Raw genomic sequence first — 9,656 nt, forward strand, 5'->3', positions numbered from 1 at the left:
CATGAGTGTTTATATGGTTATCAATTGTCTACGAAAACGAACACTTTGCTTTCCATAACATTTAGTTGTACATTTCTTCTAGTAAATATGAGATAAAATAATATTAAATAATAAAAAAAGTGTAACAATTTGCATATAGCTCTTTTTAAGGCGATGCTGAGGAAATCCTCATCTTCTAAACCATAATAATGATGGAACATTTTAAGTCCTGGCAACATTTAAAGGATTAGTTCACTTTCAAATGAAAATTACCCCAAGCTTTACTTACCCTCAAGCCATCCTAGGTGTATATGACTTTCTTCATTCTGATGAACACAATCTGAGTAATATTAATAAATATCCTGACGCATCCGAGCTTTATAATGGCAGTGAGTGATACCAACGAGTATGAGCATATTTAACAAGTTATGAGGTAAAATATCTAGCTTCCGGCAGACTGCTTTCCGTATTCAACTTACGAAGAAAGTGTAAAACTCTTGCAGTTCAAAAAGCCTACGCTACGTCCTACGCCTTCCCTATTCAACTTATGGAAAAAGCTTAACTGACGCTACACCAGTTTACACTTTCTTCGTAAGTTGAATAAGGAAGGCAGTCTGGTGGAAGCTAGATATTTTACTTCATAACTTGTTAAATATGGATATATTTTTTTTTTACATAAAGCATCGCTATCGACCTTTATTAACCCCCCGGAGCCATGTGAAGTACATGATGGATGGATGTGGATGGAAACACTTTCTTCAGCTCATACTCACTGGTATCGCTCATTACCATTATAAAGCTCAGATGCGTCAGTATATTTATTAATATATCTCTGACTGTGTTCATCAGAAAGAAGAAAGTCATATACATCTAGGATGGCTTGAGGGTGAGTAAAGCTTGGTGTAATTTTCATTTGAAAGTCCTTTAAGTCCAGGCTACTTAAAATAATTAAGTATTAATTCAACTAAAAAAAAAAAAGCAATGCAAATTGTTCCCTTCATTTTTACAGTGATTTCAAGAGCAGAATATAAACATGCTAAAATAATTTATGCACAGGAACTAGCTTTGGAGGCAGACTGCTCGTAATAAGTCTCGGATTCCAGCGAGTGAGCGAATGAGCAGGCTAGTGGGTGAGAGAAAACAAGTGAATGTGATGGAGAGAGTGAGGGTGTTACTCCTCTCTAACTGTGACAGATACCAGCTGCATCAGGAGCAGATTCCTCCTCAGCGCTTTATCAAAAACAGTCTTATTAATTTGCTGAAACATCCCCATGCCTTTGTCGATTTCTGCAACTCTCAGAGATACGCAGAAGATAAAGATGAAAGCAGAAAATTGAGTTGGAAGGGGGATTTTGCACATCCTGCACAGGATGCCAAGAGGACGTTTTTAGATCAAACAAGATGCTTAATGACATAATTGCAGTTCAGGTGGTGCCATTGAAATAGAATAGAAGAGCTTTAAATGTGGCGTTTATGGGGGAGTGGACATTTGCATGGCTACCTATGTTTATTAAAAGCTCTATGCGCTTCTCTTGTGCTCTCCGAACACTTCACATTAGCTGTGCTGGAGAGAGCATCCCACACACAGACACCCACACAGCCTGACACAGCCACTGATTCTCTCTCTCATATAGACACACACACACACACACACACACACACACACACAGTTAGACGGAGATGAGCACACATAAACATCCTCCCACTCACATACTTTGCATTGTTCAGACTTATAGAGATAGAAATCGCTCTTGCTTTCCTATTTTCCTCATACTGTGGCAGTACCATGTACAGTACATGATGTACACTTCAAGAATTATGATGGTACTGCCATGATATGTCCAAAATATTGCACTGCTATGGTTTGTCCTAAAAAAAACCCCATGGCATTATGATGGCAAAACAAAACAAAAAAACCATGATACCATGGCACTAGTGTTGTTGTTTGTGTTTTGTTTGTCTCATTTCTCTGCATTTAAATAGTGCTCCAACAAGATTTTCATATGCTTATAAGGAACAGCTTAGATCAAAGCAGATTACTGCATATTGGATCAGACCAAATATCAGGCAAGATTTTCCATGTAGAAAATCATGAATTGCTTTAAAATGCAAGTTTTGTGTGTAGATAAAAAAAGAATATATATTAATTAAATAATAAATAAAATATCTAAATGTGTCTCACAAAATAAGATAATAAATCAAACAATAATAAAAATAAGATAATAAATTAAACAAATAATAATACTTATAATCAAATAATAAAATATACAGTATAGAGATATCTAACATATAATAATAATGATTTATTATTATTATTATTATTATATTAAGAAATATGTGTAAAATATACTGAAGAGATATCTCACATTTAAAAATAGCAGTATGTTCATGGACACTGAAGTTTCTAAAATGGCTTTCACTTCCTGAGAAACAACAACAACAACAACAATAATAATAATAAACATTGCTATTATTATTATTGTTATTTGTATTATTAGTAGTAGTTTTATTATTTTAGACATTTATATGTATGAACACATAAAATTACCCACACTTGACTTTAATTGCATTTTTTTGCCACTATCAAAATTTTGACATTTGGCCATGCGAATTTAGTCAATGACCTATGTTTCTGATTTTCCTACGGTGGTTTTGTCTCGATCGGACTAACGGTTTGTAAGATATTCGAGAATGTTGTTTAAATGCTAAATCACAATGTTGCACTAACCATAAGGCAAAACCAAGCATGTTTGGTATCGTTAGACTCGGCAATGATTCAGTAATCCAAAGAGATGAACTCCTGAAATAAGCCAACCACATCCAAAGTTAAAATCATATAAATAATTTTTTTCACCACTGGGTGGCGCTGGTCTGAAACTTCTCAGACTCCTTCAGGGCATCGTGACGATGACCCATACCGAATTTCGTAATGATACGTTCATGCGTTCGTAAAATACAGCTTTTTACTACAAAATTCAAAATGGTCAACGCCCGAAATGGCTGATATGGGTCATTTTTTTTGTATCTCCGGACCAGTAGGTGGCGCTGTGCCAAAATGCAGCCTGTAATGTTAGGTCATGCTTGTGATGGCATGGACCAAGTTTGGTCTGAATACGATAAAGCGTTGAGGAGATAGAGCCTTAAGTCTATTTTCACAAGCGCTACGTATAATTCGTTCGCACGTTTTTCTAAAACGGTTTGACAAATCAACCTGGATTCCACAACTTTTTGTTGACATGGTCTAAAGATTATCCGGTTCAATTTTCGTGAAGGAGGAGTTCAGTATGTAAAAGTATGTTTTTTTTGGAAAATTCTATATTGCGGGAAAATTTTCATGACGGAAAATGACGTCGTGGGTGCAATCGAATCGTCTTGAGTCAAGGAATCAGAAAAAATGTTCTAGCCCTTATGGTGCAAAAGTTATTAGCATAAATATAAGTGCAAGTTTGGACAGTTGGTGGCGCTAAAGGGATTGAGTTAGAGACTCCAAATTTGCTATGGTGACAGTTTAGAGAGGTTTCTATCAGTGTGCCAGATTTCATAACTTTCCTGTAAGTGGTTCTATGGGCTGCCATAGACTTCCAGAGTGGAAGGAACGGAAGAAGAAGAAGAAGGCCAACGGATACAATAGGTTCTTCAGTGCTTGGCCCCTAATAATAATAGTTGATGTTGTTGTTAATAATACTACTACTAAATATATGTGTTAAAATATACTGTAGAGATGTATTGCATATGAAAATGGCAATATGTTCATGGACACTGCAGTTTCTAAAATGTCTTTTTCACGTCTTGAGCTACATTTATATCTGGAGTGCCATCCATCTGGTAGTCAGTACAGCAATTCAAACCCTGTAGGCACACAGGCAAAAGAAATATTGTGACAGAGAGATAAAGAGAGATAAAAGACTAAAACTTACAGAAAAAGAACATATCCAGCTGGATACAGTACACTGTATAACTATATCTTGATCTTATCAGTCAGTATCACACCAAACGTGAGAAAATGGCCAGTTTCACGCGAGGTTTCGAGCAACTTTGTGTGTGAGAAACTGTATAGAAAGATATCAGATGCGATTAGAATAGCTTTCCATCACACTATTCACACTATTTTTACAGCATGCAGTATGTACTACATTTCTATATACAATAGGCAGTGTGTAATATCAAAGACTATAGAATAACACAAGACATGTCACTCGTATTGTTTTGAATGGGAGAAAGTGCAACGTGCAATATGGCGGAATAAGTCCCGCCTTCTAAATAAGAGCCAGTCGCCGATTGGTAAAGTCATCGTGTCACTGCAGTGGCCGTTAGAAGCTCCGGTTCCTATAGAAACAGTCAGATGCGCGCTTCCTATAGAGATGCGCAGTTAGGACTGCGCATGCACATCAGCTTGATCTAGCCTGAAAAAATGCCTTTTTTTGTCATGATTCAAGTGTTCAGAAACAAAATTTATGAGACAGTTGTTGTCAGATTTCATTGGTGATTTCAAATATTAAATTTAATCAAAAGCTTGGCAAACAGCTTTAGAGAATTTGATGTTTCCCCATTCAAAGAGATAGGAGCTGCACTTGCATGCCCGAGAGTCGTTTCAAAGATGGCCTCCGAGTGAAATGACTTGTCTTGAAGGGACTTTGGTAATATATACTGTCCATTATGCAGTTCTCTTCCATTCTAGACACAACCAGCTTCTTAAGAATGTGATAAATGATCACTGGATTTTGTTGGATCAACTGTATTTAAATCATAACAGACACAAGAGCTCATTTACCTCTAATCAAAAGCTTTGACACTTCTCTTTCCAAACATAGAGACCTGTGTGGGTTTAAGTGTTTAAAAAGCCAGATATTGTCCATTTGTTTCTTTTCTCAGACTGATTCTCATGTCTGTAGCTAAAAGAGCAAATCATTTTGACTGGTATTATTAGCAAGACAAAACACTGACCTAGTTAGTGGGTGAGTGTGAGCAGGGCTGATGCCTTTAAAATGCTTTTAAAAAAAAAATAAATAAATAAATAAAAAGAGATTCATTCATTCAGTTTGTTAGAATGTAAAGCCATTATCAGGGTCTTTAACAGAATTTGAAATGACTAACATTATAAAAATTATATTATAATACAGTAATATAATATACTAATATTATAAATGTTATATTTTAAAATGTATTTGTTGGTGGGTACAGTAAAAAAATGATGTCACATCCCTTTAAAGTTTATAATTAAAGTGTGGCGCCTATAATGAGATTATTTTCTTATAAGATGCTTTTCTAAGCAATCAGACTAATGATTTTTGAACTGCCAGATGATAAAATGAAAAATATATATATTGAGATCAGAATATTTTCTTGTACTTGAGTCAATAAGCAGCAACCCTAGCAACCACACAACAACCATTTAGAACACCCTAGCAACCACACAGCAACCATTTAGAACACCCTAGCAACCACACAGCAACCATTTAGAACACCCTAGCAACCACACAGCAACCATTTAGAACACCCTAGCAACCGCATAGCAACCACTCTGAACACCCTAGCAACCATATAGTAACCCTAGCAACTATTCAAAACACCCTAGCAACTGGATAGCAACCACCCAGAACATCCTAGCAACCAAATAGAAACCATAGCAATCGCTCAGAACACCATAGCAACCACATAGCAAACCTAGCAACTGCACAGTAACCCTAGCAACAACTCAAAACACCCTAGCAACCACATAGCAATCATTTAGAACACCCTAGCAACTGCATAGCAACCCTAGCATCCACCTAGTACATCCTAGCAACCACACAACCATTTAAAACAGCAACCACATAGCAACCATTTAGAACACCCTAGCAACCGCATAGCAACCCTAGCAACCACTCTGAACACCCTAGCAACCACATAGTAACCCTAGCAACCATTCAAAACACCCTAGCAACTGGATAGCAACCATCCAGAACATCCTAGCAACCACAAAGAAACCATAGCAACCGCTCAGAACACCCCAGCAACCGCATAGCAAACCTAGCAATGCACAGTAACCATAGCAACCACATAGCAACCATTTAGAACACCCTAGCAACTGCATAGCAACCCTAGCAACCACACAACCATTTAAAACACCCTAGCAACCACATAGCAAACCTAGCAATGCACAGTAACCATAGCAACCACATAGCAACTATTTAGAACACCCTAGCAACTGCATAGCAACCCTAGCAACCACTCTGAACACCCTAGCAACCACACAACCATTTAAAACACCCTAGCAACCACATAACAACCCTAGCAACCATTCAAAACACCCTAGCAACTGGATAGCAACCCTAACAACCACCCAGAACATCCTAGCAACCAAACAGAAACCATAGCAATCCCTCAGAACACCCTAGCAACCACATAGCAAACCTAGCAACTGCACAGTAACCCTAGCAACAGCTCAAAACACCCTAGCAACCGCATAGCAACCATTATTATAAAACACCCTAACAAGTGTATAAGAGCCCTAGCATCTACCCAGAACATCCTAGCAACCACTCATAAAACCCTAGCATCCGCACAGTAACCCTAGCAATCACTCAGAACACCCTAGCAACTGCATAGCAACCCTAGCATCCACCTAGTACATCCTAGCAACCATATAGCAACCACTCAGAAAACCCTAACAACTGCATAGTAACCCTAGCAACCACTCAGAACATCCTAACAATCGCATAGCAACCACATGGCAACCATTTAGAACACCCTAAGAACTGCATGACAACCCTAGCAACCATTCAATACACCCTAGCAAGTGCATAACAACCCCAGCACTCACCCAGAACATTCTAACGACCACATAGCAACCTTAGCAACCATTCAAAACACCCTAGCAACTGCATAGCAACCCTAGCATCCACTCAGAACATCCTAGCAACCGTATAGCAACGCTAGCAACTACTCAGAACACCCTATCAACTGCATAGCAACCCTAACATCCATCCAGAACATCCTAGCAACCAAACAGAAACCCTAGCAACCACTCAAAACACCACAGAAAATGGATTGCAATCCTAGCAATCACTCAGAACATCCTAGCAAACACATAGCAACCCTACCAACCATGCAGAACACCCTAGCAACTGCATAGCAACCCTAGCATCCACATTACAAGGTGCCCAAAAACACTCTCAAAACCTTAACAACCACAGTGCAATGCCCTGGCAACCACTCACAACACCTTAGCATGTGGCAACAAGATTTGATTGCATGGGCAAGTGCTATTCACAATTTCTTCATAAAATGTCAAAATGTACAATCTGCAAATGTGTCAATCTAATAAGGTCGGTGAGTCATCCCTATTGTAGAAAGTACCGTAGTTTAGTTTTCTGTTTAAAGATAATAGACGGAGTCATGATGCTGTATGCAGGTTGTGCCTGTTACTGGATCAACTCTCAGGAGTATTTCAGGAAACAATGAACACATTTTGTCTCTGCTGTCTGAAGTGACAAGCATTTGACAGCCTTCTAAATGTATGTCACTCAAAACACTTAAAGTGCAGCGCTGGAGGAGGATGTGTGGTGAAGTCAAGCGCTGAGAACACAAGACTGAATTCTTCACTGCTCAGGTATGTGACGTGCTTCTGTTTTCCTGAATGAGATCTAACAGCGCTAAGTAAGCCCTTCAAAATTCACTTCAGAGATTATAAATCCTTTGTTAGTCCAGTAAAAAGACAGATTTGGTTTTGAAATTATGCGTTAATATGTTTTGCACGTCATTGATCATTTTCAATTCACAAAGTTGCAGGGTTCATTGCGTGCCATTTTGCTCAAATGACAGGTCTGCCATTATCTTTAGGCAAGACTAGCTCACCTCCTTCCATCAATAAGTGGGACATTTGAAATAGACCCCAGAGTGGACTCTCAACGGACTAGAGTGAATCAAGAGCAGCCAGTGCTCAATATAGAATATAGATTCATGTTAAATGAGGTACAGACCGTACAGTATATGCCTGCACACCCCATCAGAGCTAGAGAGCACATCTGTCCAATCCAGGCTGCCTGTTGAGAATTACAACAGCTCTGAGGTTAGCCATTTAGGTTAATGCTCAGTGTAAAATCTTGGTCCTGAAGCAAAACCAGCCTATGTCCACAATTGTGAAACAGAGACAGCGAGACTACAATCAGACCCAAGTGACCAAGAAAAGACCTGTTTTTTTCCATAAAACACAAGGACAGTGTCACGGCCGGAGATAATGCCCTATATTGGCTGGTCTAGTGACTCACTGGCTCCAGTAAGCTCATTTCTGTCTGCCTTGGCCTCTACATCCACTCTATGGCACCAGACAAAGTCAAAGGGGGTGACATTCTGTCCCAGATTTTATGGTTATGTTGCAGGTTTATGAAGACCACACAGCAGTAATGTGTAATGTTTAACTCAGTTTAGTTCGCAGAGGGATCATAAGACAGCTAAAATGTCTTGACAGTCAGTCTGCATCCAAAACATTATGAGAGAACAAGAACTGTCTGCAGTTTGGTTTGCATTTCAGGGGATTCTGTATATAGTCCGTGTAGAGCAGAGGTGTAGTAATCAGCTCTTTCCTGTAATTAGAGAGAACACAAGTGAATGAGAGAGGACATAATGTGTCCCGTTCTGTTCTGTTTGGCACTCTTGGGCCTTGCCCTCCAGACATGTCTAATAGGAAGAAAGTTTAATTAAAAGAGAGAAAGAATGAATTTGGATGTCTCCAAGATGAATGAGCTGCAGAGGGCTGATCGAATATTTAGCAGTGATGAGGTGAGCAGTGATTGAAAGCGTTTGGATTTGATTCGTTCACAATATTTTCATAGAAGGAAAGAGATATAGTAAAACTAGCACCTAAAAGTGTTTTTTACCACTCTCTCTGGTGACTTATAGCAGATTTGTTGACATGCACATTTGAATAATGTATAATGATAGTTGGGTAATTCCTACAGTTTGGTTGATTTTGGAATGAGCAGGTTTGTTGAAAATATATTTAAAATTCCATCATTTTTTAGTCTTGTCAAAAAGGGAGAAAATATCTGTCTATCATAAAAACACACTGGTCAAGCTCAGGCTAGTATAGCCTAATAATCCTGACCAAATATTTTACATTTCACATTCACATTATGGAACTTGTCCACTCCTGTTACGTGACATATTTACAGTGCAGTGTGTAACAGGGTGGACCATAACGATTTAAGCAAATGAAGGCTAGCTAGGAAAGAACAACATGCTAGCAGAAGATTAACATCTAAGAAGAATTTTAATAAATATATAAATCTGTTTTACAAAATAAACAAACATTTTCATATCCAGTATAATTTGGTACAATAGGGTGGACAGGGTGGTTATGTTTTATGCAACTAGATAAGTCATAAAAATGGGGGAAAGAGAGAAAAGTTTATAATTTATACTTTGTTCTTGGAGTTGCTTTCCCTCCAAGAATTGATGTCACTTCTAGCAAGTCATGTGATTTAAGGCATACTCTTAAAATTTTAAAGGGCAATTAGTACCAATGTAACAGGGTGGACTGGAGTTTGTGGGACATATACGCATTATATTATTTTCACATTATAATATATGTATCACAATAAACTGTATTTTATTTCACAGAGAATAAGTAAATTTATACACAGTACATGTATCTATTTAAAACTTAAAATTGCCAATTTAGAAATATATATTATGTA

This window comes from Ctenopharyngodon idella, chromosome 10 (assembly GCF_019924925.1).
Source record: "Ctenopharyngodon idella isolate HZGC_01 chromosome 10, HZGC01, whole genome shotgun sequence".
NCBI classification, from domain to species: domain Eukaryota; kingdom Metazoa; phylum Chordata; class Actinopteri; order Cypriniformes; family Xenocyprididae; genus Ctenopharyngodon; species Ctenopharyngodon idella.